General features: G+C 37.9%; 1 long non-coding RNA gene across 2 annotated transcripts in view; it reads left to right on the plus strand.

Annotated features, from left to right (window-relative positions):
- The first annotated feature begins 847 nt into the window (after positions 1–847).
- LOC148947596 (uncharacterized) overlaps positions 848–12,979 on the plus strand; it is a 30,484-nt gene continuing 18,352 nt past the window's right edge. The window contains exon 1 of one of the 2 annotated variants that reach the window (XR_016142384.1): positions 848–914. This is a non-coding gene — a long non-coding RNA (uncharacterized LOC148947596). The remainder of the gene's footprint in view (positions 915–12,979) is intronic. The other variant, XR_016142383.1, reaches the window with a different exon arrangement.

The following is a 12,979-nucleotide window of genomic DNA, read 5'->3' on the forward strand; positions in this document are numbered from 1 at the left end:
GGTTTCTTTCTAGATTTCACACGTTTAATTAGATTTTAGTTTATTATTTTAAATCGCCTCAGTTTTTAAATATCCCACTTTTTTCCTCAGTCCAATCAATATGCACCTTGTTAACCTACCCAAAATGTAGATTAACAAGCACTAGGTTAACTACCCGCAATGCATACATCTTCGATATATGCATTGTTTGAGGTGGGGTATCCCAACTTCCCTTTTCTTTTTCCTCTATTGCAATCACAGTTTATAGAATTAGCAGTATGATCATTCTCTATCTCTCCCATTATAAAAACCCGGACAGGGGTGCGAGCGCTCCGGAGAACGTTTTTGCAGATAGAAACATAGGCGTTATCAGATCTTTTCTCGGGTAGACAAGTCAGATTTTACTTGGACACGAAACAAGTGGAAACCCGCTATTACGAATAATGCACTTGGTAACCATTTCTCAGTGATTGACGATAACAGACTAATCCGCTAAGGCAGAAACAAGTCGGAGGAGCTTTTTGTTCGCACCGAGACCGAAGACCAGAAATTATCTGCGATAAGCTTACTGTCTATAAACTGTGATTGCAATATTTAGATTTTTTCACCTTGATCTTAATTTCGTTTTGGTGTATTTTTATGTAGAATTTTTAAGAAACTGAAGTTAGAATCTAAATAAGTGAATACCAACGATAGGTTTGGTATTAATGACAACTCATTTTGTTATTTTATTTTCACACACAAAAAGTCCCGGAATTCGCACCGAATCCCTCAGCATTCATCGATTCTGATTTTTATTACAAAATTCACGCCCAATGATAAAGATTTACAAGCATAAAAGAAACGACAATCAGCAACTTAAAATCATTACGAAAGAAGTATTTCACTTGAAACATATCTAACTATTTCAAACGCTAAAATGGACTGCTGTAAGAGTGAGTATTGTTTCCTTTTTCTTTTATGTACCAAACATTAATCAAACAGTTCGTGGTAACGAACTGTAAGTAAGGAGCAACCCGGCTAAATAGTAACAGAAACTCTAAAAAACGAAATTTTGGTTCCAATAGATACATCAAAAGAATCGGATTTTTATGCTGATTTCAAGTATATAAGTTTCATCAAGTTTAGTTTCATCAAAAGTTACATGCCTTAGAAAATTTGCCTTATTTTCGAAAAAGTGGGAAACACCCCCTAAAAGTCATTGAACTTTAATGAAAATCCCACCATTACATTCAGTGTATCAGTGAACCCTACTGTAGAACTTTCAAGCTCCTATCTGCAAAAATACGGAATTTAGTATTTTTTGCCAGAAGAAAGATCACGGGTCCGTGTTTATTTGTTTGTTTGTTTTTTAGTTTTCTCAGGGGTGATCGTGTCGACCAAGTGGTCCTAGAATATCGCGGGAGGACTCATTCGAACGAAAACTAAAAGTTCTAGTGCCCTTTTTAAGTGACCGAAAAAATGGAGGGTAACTAGGCCCGCTCCGACGCTCATTTGTTTCCCAAAGTAACCCGATCAAAATTTTTAGGTAGACATTTTGGTCAGCCTGTCGAAAAATACAATAACTGTGTCTTTGAGGATGACTTAATCCCCACAGTCCCTGGAGGAAGGTCTGCAAGTTAGGAACTTTGCCCATTGTTTACATATAGCATTGGTTATTGGGAAGTATACAGAAGTTTTCAGGGGGGATTTTTCTGGTAGTTGGAGGTGGGGTGGGTCAGGGGTTACTGGGGAGGATCTTTCCATGGAGGAAGTTTCCATGGGAAAGGGACATTGCTGTGGAGGGGGTGCCGTATTTCTCTGCATTATTTGAAAAACGATCAGAGATTAAATAAAAAAAAAAAAAAAATTTCGACTGAAAGTAAGGAGCAATATCAAAAATTAAAACGAACAGCAATGCCCCTAGTCATTACCTCGATCTTGACGCTATTTTTTTTGTAGTTTTCATCAGAACTATTTATTCTAATTAACGGCCTTTGTGATTAAGGGGTCATTCTTAAAGAATTTCAACAAAATTTGAATTTTAGCGTAAAGAGCAAGGTATTGACAAGGGGGTGAACCCCCTAATATACGTAAAAAAAATATACGAATATAGAATTTCGTTACGTAAGTCGATTCGAAAGTTACCTCAGATTAAAATTTCAAGAAAGCCATTTAGCCAAAAAAAGTAAAATTAATATGCAAATTTCGTTTTAATTATTCATGTACGGTGAGCCAAAATCAAAGCTGCATTAGTTCAAAAATGTTCAGAAATTAAATTAAAAAAAAACAAGTTTGTTTTAACTGAAAGTAAGGAGCAACATTAAAATTTAAAATGAACAAAAATTATTCCGTATATGAAAGGGGCCGTTCCCTCCACAACGCTTCGCTCTTTACACTAAAGTTCAACTCCTTCTCACAACTTTATTTTTTTAAACAATAAAATCTTTAGTGTAAAGAGCGAGACGCTGAGGAGGAGGCAGCCTCTTTCATATGCGGAATAATTTCTATTTGTTTTAAGTTTTAATGTGGCTCCTTACTTTCGGTTAAAAAACTTGTTTTTTTATTTAATTTGAGTTAAGGGTCTAAGCATACATTAAAAAGACCCTAAAGCCCCGGGTGCATTATTGACATCATGCACCCGGTCAGCAATATTTTTTGGAGGCGGTTCATTTTTGGGCAGCTAGCTATGATTAGACAGCTTATATGATTGAACTGCCTTCGAAAATTTGGAATGCTATGACTTGCTTTCAAATCAAAGCCGGGCCTGCTGCTGGCAGGACGAAGGATGTAAATCAATAAACAAAGAAATCAACATAGAGCTTAACATAAATTTCCACAGGGTTCAACAGGGGCCATTGCAAGTTATTGCAACTAATTACTAACCAATGACGTCCCTTACTAGCCAATAAAAATTCCTTGTTGAGTAAAGAAAATCGTTTTCATTGGCTGCCAATGACGAAGATCGATTAAAATATGCTATATTCAACACAAGATAGCCCTGTGTTACCGGTGTTATGAATTGGGAAGGATTTTGATTAGCGCTCATAAATCATACCGCTTTGTCCACTCTCAAATATTAATATAATATTTGGAAAGGGGTCAAATTTCTGTGTCCAGTGTAGTTATAGCGTTATCCTGCAGTTTTCCACGCCAGCGTCTCAGGGTGTTTTTTCACAGCTAAAAAACGTTTGGAAGAATAGGAAGATAAGTCTGCAAACCAAGATTAGAATATTAGAAGCTACAGTGATGACAGTAGTCAAATAAAACTCTGAAGCATGGGCGCCTCAAAAATCGGACGAAGATTTGCTAAATGTTTTCCAGAGAAATTGCCTACGGTTGTTCTGGGTACCCGGCTTACTGACCATATATCAAACAGTAGGCTGTACGAAAAGTGTAGTTCAATCCCGCTTTGTAGGGCTATAATGAGAGAAAGGTTGAGATGGCTAGGAAACTTTCTGCAGATGAAGGATGACAGATTGCCAAAATCGTTTAGCCCAAGATTACCATCTTGAGCTAAACGGAAAGCAGGCCGTCCGTGGTTGGGCTGGGAGGATGTCATAAAGAAAGATTTAAAAGAAATGGGAACTTCCTCGGAGGGTGTAAAAAGGGAGGCTTTAAATATATTGGGGTGGAGGAGGAGCGTACGTAGCTGTGTTGGCCTCAGCTGGCTTCTTGCTGTGGTGAGTTATTATTAGTAGTAGTAGCAATTTCTTTTTCCTCTTTCCTACCTCTCACAATTAATGAAACAGGAATAATGAAGTCATTCTAAAACCGTCTATAAAAGGTATGTATGTCTAAACCCAGAAGTGTTTTTATGCTCTACTTAATTACCCTTTCCTCCTATTCGCCCTGGTTCTAACTTTTTCTAAAGTTTTTTCTTAATTTAATCGAGCTTTAAGCAGCAAGGATGCCATTCAAAAAAAAAAGAAGACAAAAGCGAGTTATAACCTGGCCAACTTCAAATTTAGTCTTGAAGCAACCCTTTTCCAAATTAATTCAGTATTTTTTTAAAATTAGATTAATTGCCCCATATCATGGAGGCTTATACCCATATCATGGGTATAAGTCCCAGCCCATCATATCATTTTTATATAATATGTCTGGCCTTTGTCATACAGATAATTGCGCTTCGCGCTACTCCTTATTCTTTGCAGTGATTACATAAAAAAACAAGTTTTTCAACTAAAAGTAAGGAGCAACATTAAAACTTAAATCAAACAGAAATTATTCCGTATATATTTAGGGTTGCCCCCTCCTCAGTATCTCACTCTTAACGCTTGTTTTTTTTAGTACTTTGAAAAAGCCTCTTATTATAATAAACGGCGCTTGTGTTTCATGAGTCGTTCTTAAAGAATTGGGATAAAAAGTCAAACTTTAGCGTAAAGAGCAAGGTATTGTGGATGAATCAAACCCCCTCACATACGGAACAGCTCCTGGTCGAAAAAGTGTATATTAGACGAAATTCACCATTTTCCAACGAAAGGCCTCTCTGATCAATACGGATGAGGAATAAAATGATTTTCTTCTTAACTTCCATTTGAGACTATATAATCAAGAATATATTCAAAGTCGATATTGATTGGTGCAATGTTGCAATCAATAATTTGTGCAATGTTGGTGCAATGTTGCAATTAACAATATGGTCAATGTTGGTGCTGCAGCCGCTCTCTCGTTACAAACGGATTTTGGTTTTAAAATCAATAAGGACACGTTTTTGTTTTTCTGAAGCAAACAAAAAGGGGGAAAGCCCCCTCCCCAAAAGTACAACATTTCTCCGATATACTAGATCAATGAAGAATTAGTAGATGATAACCCAGGTGTTATTTAATCATCCCAAATCTGTGTAAAGGGGTGCATTTGTTAGGGGTTATTATGTCAAAGGAATAGCAGCTGAAAATAGAAGTGAGGCTCATAAAAATGAATAATAAAAACTTAAATAATCTTTTTTTAGATGGTTGTACCTGTGCCCCAAATTGCAAATGTGCCCAAGACTGCAAGTGCTACAAAGGTTGCGAGCATGGGCGTAGGGAGGGGTTTGGGCAGGGGGTGGGGCCCGCTGCCCCCTGCCCTAGACCTTTAAATTTGCATTAGATATGGCTGAAAAAGCAGATGGTTTGGAAAAAGCTGTTGATAAAACTCCATCACACTATCGACTGCCCCCCCCCTAGACAATATGCTGCCTAATCCTCCCTACCCCCATGGTTGCGAGTGTTATCGCAGTAAGTACTTTTTAAATATGATATAATACAATCAATCAATCAATGTTTCAATCAATTTTATTCAATCAATAAACTCAACAAAATAAACTTCAATATAAACTTCCCCGTAAGGATCTATGGTCAGGAAAAAAACAGGGGAGAAGCAAAATGAATCAAATACATAAAAAACAAAAACATTTTCAACATCATACATTCACACCTTTAAGAGACTCAACACAAGAAAAAAAAAAAATGATTACTAGCTAGAAAATCCCTAACATGATTTTTGAACATACCAAACGAGTGGCAGCTTCGTGCAAAGACAGGGAGCGTGTTCCAAATAATGTAGCAAGTAGTCAGAGGGTTGAGATCAGACCTCACTAATGAAATATGAAGCATCTTGAAACTGCTGGAAGTGCGGAGATGATAATTCGAGTAATCAGGAACACAAACCATATTATTACAAAGAGCAGCAGGAAGATGACCGTGCAACTATAAAAAGATGAAAGAAGAACAAGAAAGAAAATAGAGAGATTTCAAATCAAGCAAGGGTTTAAGTGAAGATCGGTTAGTTTCCTTAATAAGAGTCCTTGCTTAACCATAAATTTTTGAAAGTGGCATCAGAGACGATGGAAAAGTTGACATCCAAATAACAGAAAAATATGAAACATAAGACTGAACTAGGTTGTAGAACAAGATTCTATGAATTGACCCTGGAAATATGTGTTTGAGCTTTCTAAGGATTCCAAGACTCCTGGAGACTTTCATTTTAATCAGGGCAATATGATGCTTGAAGGAAAGATTTTCGTCAAGCAAGATGCCTAGGAATTGAACGTAACGATCCTTAGGTCTACTTAGAGAACCTCTTGATACGTGTATTTAATTTAAGTCAGGGCAAGCCTTTGAAACTCTATAGAAAATGAGAAAAAATGACTTCCCGACATTTAAGGCAAGATAATATACATCAAACCGTTGGATAACTCTATCAAAAAGGGCATTTATCTTTGAACGAAGATCAGACTCAGTTCTACCAGCTGTACCAAGAGTACTGTCATCGGCAAAAGCAATAAGTACATCCGGTAAGGACGAACTCCTGTCACAATTAGTGACGGATGCTGGTTGACAAAGACGACAGCAAATGGTAGGTTTTAAATTTTGAACCGCATTAATAAGGTCATTGACGTAGATTAAAAAGAGCATCAGCCCAATAACAGATCCTTGTGGAACTCCAAACTCTATTCCCGAAGGTTTAGAAAAGTACGGATCAACCGAGATGACTCGAACAGATAAATATGATAGAAACCAAAAATAAGCATTCCCTCTTATACCAATATGGGACAGTTTCTAAAGGAGAATCTTGTGTGTTCACGAGTCGAATGCCTTTCGTACATCGAGAAAAAGAGCAGCAGGTATCAGACCAGGGTCAAGAACTGAATGTAAATAATTCAAAAAAGTTGCGCATGCATGCTCAGTTGAGTGCTTCGCTATAAAACCAAACGGAAAATCATGAAAATAGTGTTTAGAATTAAGAAAATTAATTAGTCAAGAAAGCATAGCTTTTTCAAATATTTTACTAAACACGGATAAAAGGGATATGGGACGATAATTTGCAGGATCATTCCTTGATCCGCCTTTAAAAAGAATAATAACGCGAGCACACTTTAAAGCACTTGGGAAAACACCATTTTCAAAGGAAAGATTGATAAATCTCGTGAGGGCAGAAATGATGACAGGAAGAATGAACTTTACAGCCTTAGTCGGAATACGTTCTGGGGCAGAAGATGAAGAACCCCTCAAACCATTGACAATTCTGGCTATTTCAGCTTCAGAGGCAGGTTCCAATGCCATTGATTTAGGACAAGGCGGTCCAAGGTAAAACCTAAAGTCAGGTAGACAAGAAGAAGGACTTACAGAAGAGGCTGTAGTTTTGCCGATATTAGCAAAATAGGAAGTAAACGCATTTTGAACTTTTAGCTCACCCTCTACATTTTCGCCTTCCATCACAACACTTGAAGGGACAGAAGGAGCCAAGAAGATGGCCTGATAACAGAATTGATTACTTGCCATGTTTTCTTAATGTCTTTACCACACGCAGAGAATTTTCTGTAATAATATAACGATTCGGCCTTCCGGCAAAGCGAATTATAAACTCTTCTATAAACTTTGAAAAGTTGAAGTCGAGAATCACGATAAGATGGCTTAGAGGACCTGTAAGCCTTCCAAAGGTTATTTTCTTCCTCCAACTTTTAAGGAGTCCCGGAGTCATCCAAGGATTCAAAGGGGTTGGTTTTTTCGATGCCGGATTCGAATGGGGCGCAACACATGTATCCAAGGTAACTTCTATTGAAGAATCATAAAAAGAATTAAACAAAGAATTTATATCAGATTAAATTTTCAGAAATACTCCACAAACAACCCGCCAACCGTGACCTAAGAAGACGCAAACCCTGATCATTAAATTTTAAAGAGGAAAAACCAGCAAAAAATCAATATATACCACCTCCATGTTGAAGATGCGGTAATGAGGTGCGTGGCAGGTGGCACCGTTCCCCGTCTAATGATGCATGGCAATGGATTTATGGGCTTTGTTGGGCTAACCACCCGGCAAAGCTTCTTTTACCTGGTTATGATTAACAACAAAAAGCCTCGGACCAAACAGCCATTTCAACGACGACCTGTAGCACGTCCACCGACCATCCAAACGGACCTGTTTACGGTAGTCCGCTGCAATATACGAGGTCTCAGATCTAAGTTTGACCAGTTCCTACATTTAGTGGACTCGGTCAAACCATCTATCATGTGCATCACTGAGACCAATCTAAACCAAGAAATTCAGAGCAGCGAGGTTGCCATACAGGGATACACGCTCCTCAGGCGGGATCGAGAGCGTACTGACGGCACTAAATACGGAGGAGGAGGTGTCGCTGCTTATCGACAGAGCCATATACCTTATTCATGCCTGAACATACCAGATTCAGCAGGCGAAGAAGCTCTGTGGGTCAGGGTGACCCTCCCAGATAAATCCGTGATTGTCGGTACCGTGTATAACCCTCCAACTTACGAGATTACCAGCTACCTTGAAACCTCCCTTGAATATATTTGGGGCAAGTAAGCTAAGTCTGCCATTATCCTTCATGGAGACTTCAACGTCCATCATAGCGTGTGGCTTCGCAGCAAAAATACTGATAGGGAAGGGTCGGACTTGTATGATCTATTTTCTCTCTCTTTTTTTTCTCTCTCTTACGGGCTGGAATAACTTGTCGATTTCAACACTTATCACGGCCCAAACGGATCATCTCGTCTTGACCTCTTCCTTACAGATCACCCTGATTCCTTTAAGGTAGACGCTCATGCTTTCACTAGTGACCACGTTGCCGTCGTTGCCCGTGGAAACCTACGTATTCCGCCTCCAGTAAAGCATGAACGAACAATCTGGCTATACAAAAGAGGTGATTGGGAAGGTTTGAGAAACACTCTTTTTTCTCAGCAGTGGAGAGCCTTCCTCCTTGAAGGCCCAGAGGAAGCTGCAGAAAGGTACCAGCAGGCCATAGTTGACTCTGTCGATAAGCATATCCCTTCAAAGCGGATCCAGGTGTCCATTAAGGACAAATCTTGGTTCAACTCCCAGTGTAAGAAGACAATCCGAGCAAAGCAAAAGGTACACAAGCGATGGCTACTTTCAAAGAGCGAATAGGACAGAATTGCATTCATAAATGTGCGCAAATATGCAGTTTGTGCGATTCGGCAGTCCCGGGTTCAGTATAAGGAGAATTTTGCCACCAAGCTTCAATTTGCTTCGGCAAAGAGTTGGTGGAAAATTGTCAAGGAGACTTTACCGTCGTCCAAGGGGACCGCAATTCCTTCTCTCCAGAGTAACGGAACAGTGGTACAAGATCCACAGGCAAAGGCTGAAGCTCTTGCTAAGGCTTTTGCCAAATTCTCGAATCTAGACGATAACGGTAGAGAAGTGCCAAAATTCTCCTACTGAACCGACATTGTCCTGGAACGCGTGAATTTTTCTGCTCCCAAGATCCTTCGCATTCTGCAACATCTGGATGTGACCAAAGCCACGGGTCCTGACAGCATACCAAATGTTGTCCTCAAGTCCTGCAGTGTCGAACTAGCTGGATCCTTGTATTGCTTTTCTGGCTGTGCTTTTTCTCTGGAACCTTCCCACGAACATGGAAGTCCGCCCATGTTATACCTACTCTAAAGCCAGAAGGCGATCCAACGAGCGTGGGCTCCTACAGGCCTATTAGCCTTCTCTCCTGTGTTCACAAAGTCTACGAGAGCGTCTCCAATATAACACTTCATCATTACCTGGAATCAAATGACCTTCTAGGCGATCACCAATACGGATTCCACCGGAAACGCTCAACATTAGACTTCCTAGTATCAGGAGTGGATAGAGCTACTGGCAATGGGATACGACATCAGGCTATTATCCTTCCACATTGAGAAAGCTTTTGATAGAGTATGGCACCGTGGCCTGCTAAAGAAACTCTATGTGTATGGTGTTCGTGGATGTCTGTTAAAAGTGATTGAGAGCTTTCTTTCCGATCGTTCACTGCGGGTTGTTCTTGGCGGGTTTATTTCCCGCGAATATCCAGTGAAAGCAGGGGTACCCCAGGGCAGTGTCTTGGGACCTACGCTCTTCCTTATCTACATAAACGACATGGGAGACAACCTCGCAAACCCTCTGCATCACTTTGCCGACGATACCAAGACACACTCAGCCGTCCCTAAGCACGAAAACCCAACACAAGCCTCCCTTTCCCTACAGATGGATCTATTGAAAATTGAAAAGTGTTCTGATGCATGGATGATCAACTTCAATGCATCGAAAATAAAGGAGCTTCTAATTACCCGATTAAAGGTGCCACGTGAACACCCCTGTTTCATCTTCAAAAATGAAGCTATAAAGAGAGTCGACGAGCTTCTTCTACTGGGGATTCATTTATCCACCGATCTCTCTTGGAACAACCACCTTGATCGGGTGAGAACCTCCTGCGCAAGAAAGCTGGGAGTTATTGTTCGCTGCAAAAACCTTCTTCCATCAAGCTCGATCATCCCACTCTACAAGTCTTGCATCAGACCCATAGCTGAATATGGATGCCCGCTATTTGCTGGTGCTCCGAAAACGCTGTTGGCACCAATTCAGAAGATCCAGAATAGGGCAAATAGGGCGGGCTGCGCCTCTACACAAGAATTGATCCAGCCTCTAAATGAAACGTTTGATGTAGCGTCGATGGCTGTTTTCTACAAGTACATGAATTCGGCTCCCTCAGACGACCTCTCTCGAATTGTGCCCCCCTTTTTCCAGCCGACAAGGCAGACACGAAGGCACACAGCTCGGTCAGATTATCTAAAGGAGGATACGCCGAAAACCGAGTACTTGAGGAACAGCTTTATCCGGCGTTGCACTTCTATCTGGAACGATCTTTCTGGAGATATTATCCCTGCAAATCCCTCTGTCGACACCTTCAAAAGAAGGTCCAATAGACATTTAAAACCTCGAGGCCATTGAAAGAGGTAAATGAATAGCGGCATATCAGATACTTTGAAGTACCTGGCGCCCTGAATATTGGAATAAAAAATATATATATATATATATATATATATATATATATATATATATATATATATATATATATATATATATATATATATATATATATATATATATATATATATATATATATATATATATATATATATATATATATAACGAGTACATATATTATGTTTAAGAGATAATTACTTGGCAAAAAAAAAAAAAAAAAAAAAAAAAAAAAAAAAAATGTCGTCCTAATCCAGCAATTGAGACAAATGTGCACTTGAACGAGGTTTTGACCTTACTCATCTATCCAACTACCTAGGACCAAACAGTATAACCGAACCATCAACCAAATAGAAATGTCAAAATCCATGCCAAGTTGTCATCAATGAATGTAAGTCGTTGTAAATTTACAAGCAAAAGCATCTTAAATCTAGCAAAATATTTCCAAGTAGAACCTTCCATTAGGGCTCATCAGAAGAAATACCACGTGCCATAACGGGTTTCGAGGCTTTACTTTCTTTACCCGGCACAGTAGAGCCTCTACCCTAAGATCTATATGGTATCCCCATGTCAGGTAAAACCTGTGAAATACATGCATACTAGTAAAGCTATTAAAAATTACATACAAAATGTGTTTCATTGTTTCCTTAATAAAATCCCAGAGGTCACTGACCTAAGACCATTCTGGAACAAATGAAGACTGGTCCGGATGTGTCTTTTATTGGTATCCGGAACCAATTACAGATTTAAAGATCCTCAACCTTGTTTGAAAACAGTATACAAATTCAAAATTCCAAAAAAAAAAGCGAAAGAGAAATTATATTAAAATATCATTCAGTATTTCTGTATAATTTTTTGTACATTTACCTAAAAGTTCATGATACATAAAACTAAATTTTTTGAATTGCCAACTAATTTTTTTGGCAGAAAAACCTCTTAAGATCAGTTTTTCGCTCAGCTTTTTATATCTAATTTTAAAATCTGTGTAATTACTGCAAATTTTTGAATACTTAGATAGTAGGGAATAATAAGCTGAATAAGTGATATAAGAATGTATATTACTTTGAAGGAATGGAAAATTAATTTATTCAAAATTAAAATCATCCGCTTTATTATATATTTTAAAAACTAATTTATTATTATCTGAAATATTAATATTTAAATCTAACAAATGGCCAGAGTGTCCTATCCCACAGCTAGGCTCCAGAATTAACTCTTGTGGATAAATATTTTTTGAAATCTCAATAAACTCTGCACAATTTATTACTAAGAGATCGTCCAGATATCTTTTACTATTTGAAAGGTTATATTTTACATGGCTTGGGCCATTTTTATTAATCATAAATTCGTATTCTAATTGACTTAAAAACAGGTCCGCTATGAATGGACTCGCATTCCCACCCATAGGAATGCCAACAGTTTGTTTATATAAATTCCCATTAAATCTTATAAAAGTATTAAATAGAACAAATTTCAATAAATCACATACCATATCCAAGCTATAACATCTTGAATTAATAGTACTTCTAAAAAAATTCGTCCATCAGGCTTTTTTTATTAAAAGTATCAATTTTCAAAAATCTGATATTAGACAAAAGAAAAGATTTTTTTATGACCATTTTGAATTTTTCAAATACTAAATTTAGTAAAAATTTGTATACAGAGTAGTATAATCAAATGAATCGACTCTTTTAGCTGAAACATTAGCCAAAGAATATATCACTTGTAACGAGTTATTAACACTCCAATATGGGTTAAAGTTAGAAATTTTTTTAATTCCAGTGCAGTATGCTTTAAATTTATTTCTAATTTCTCATAAAATTAAAGATAGGTCAGTAACTGCAATTCTGATTTGACACCTTACTGCCCCAGCAATAAAACGTGGTTTTGGTGGATTTTTATGAAATTTTATCGTCCAATATAAGAAAGAAAACTTTTTATCATTATCATTTATTTTAATATTGAATTTTTTAAAAATTCTTTCTTCTATATTTTCAATTAAACTATTCTCCTCTATATGAGCCTTTTCGTATGTATTTGTTGTTTGTAACTCTTTTGATAAAATATCACAATAGAGTTTCAGTAGAGTTGCTCGTCTGGATTCTATGGCCCCTCCGTACCAAACAGGTTGTGTGTGTACTTTCAAGTAATTGGGTTACCAGGGTCATTTGCCTATTACAATGAGCTCTACATGGCTTGGCAGACATGTTTTTTTTTATTATGACATCGATTTTGTGTGTGTCAGTCGATTAGAGAAAGT

Source organism: Artemia sp. Qi Xiang Cuo, chromosome 10, assembly GCF_049724085.1.
Source record: "Artemia sp. Qi Xiang Cuo chromosome 10, ASM4972408v1, whole genome shotgun sequence".
Classification (NCBI taxonomy): Eukaryota; Metazoa; Arthropoda; class Branchiopoda; order Anostraca; family Artemiidae; genus Artemia; species Artemia sp. Qi Xiang Cuo.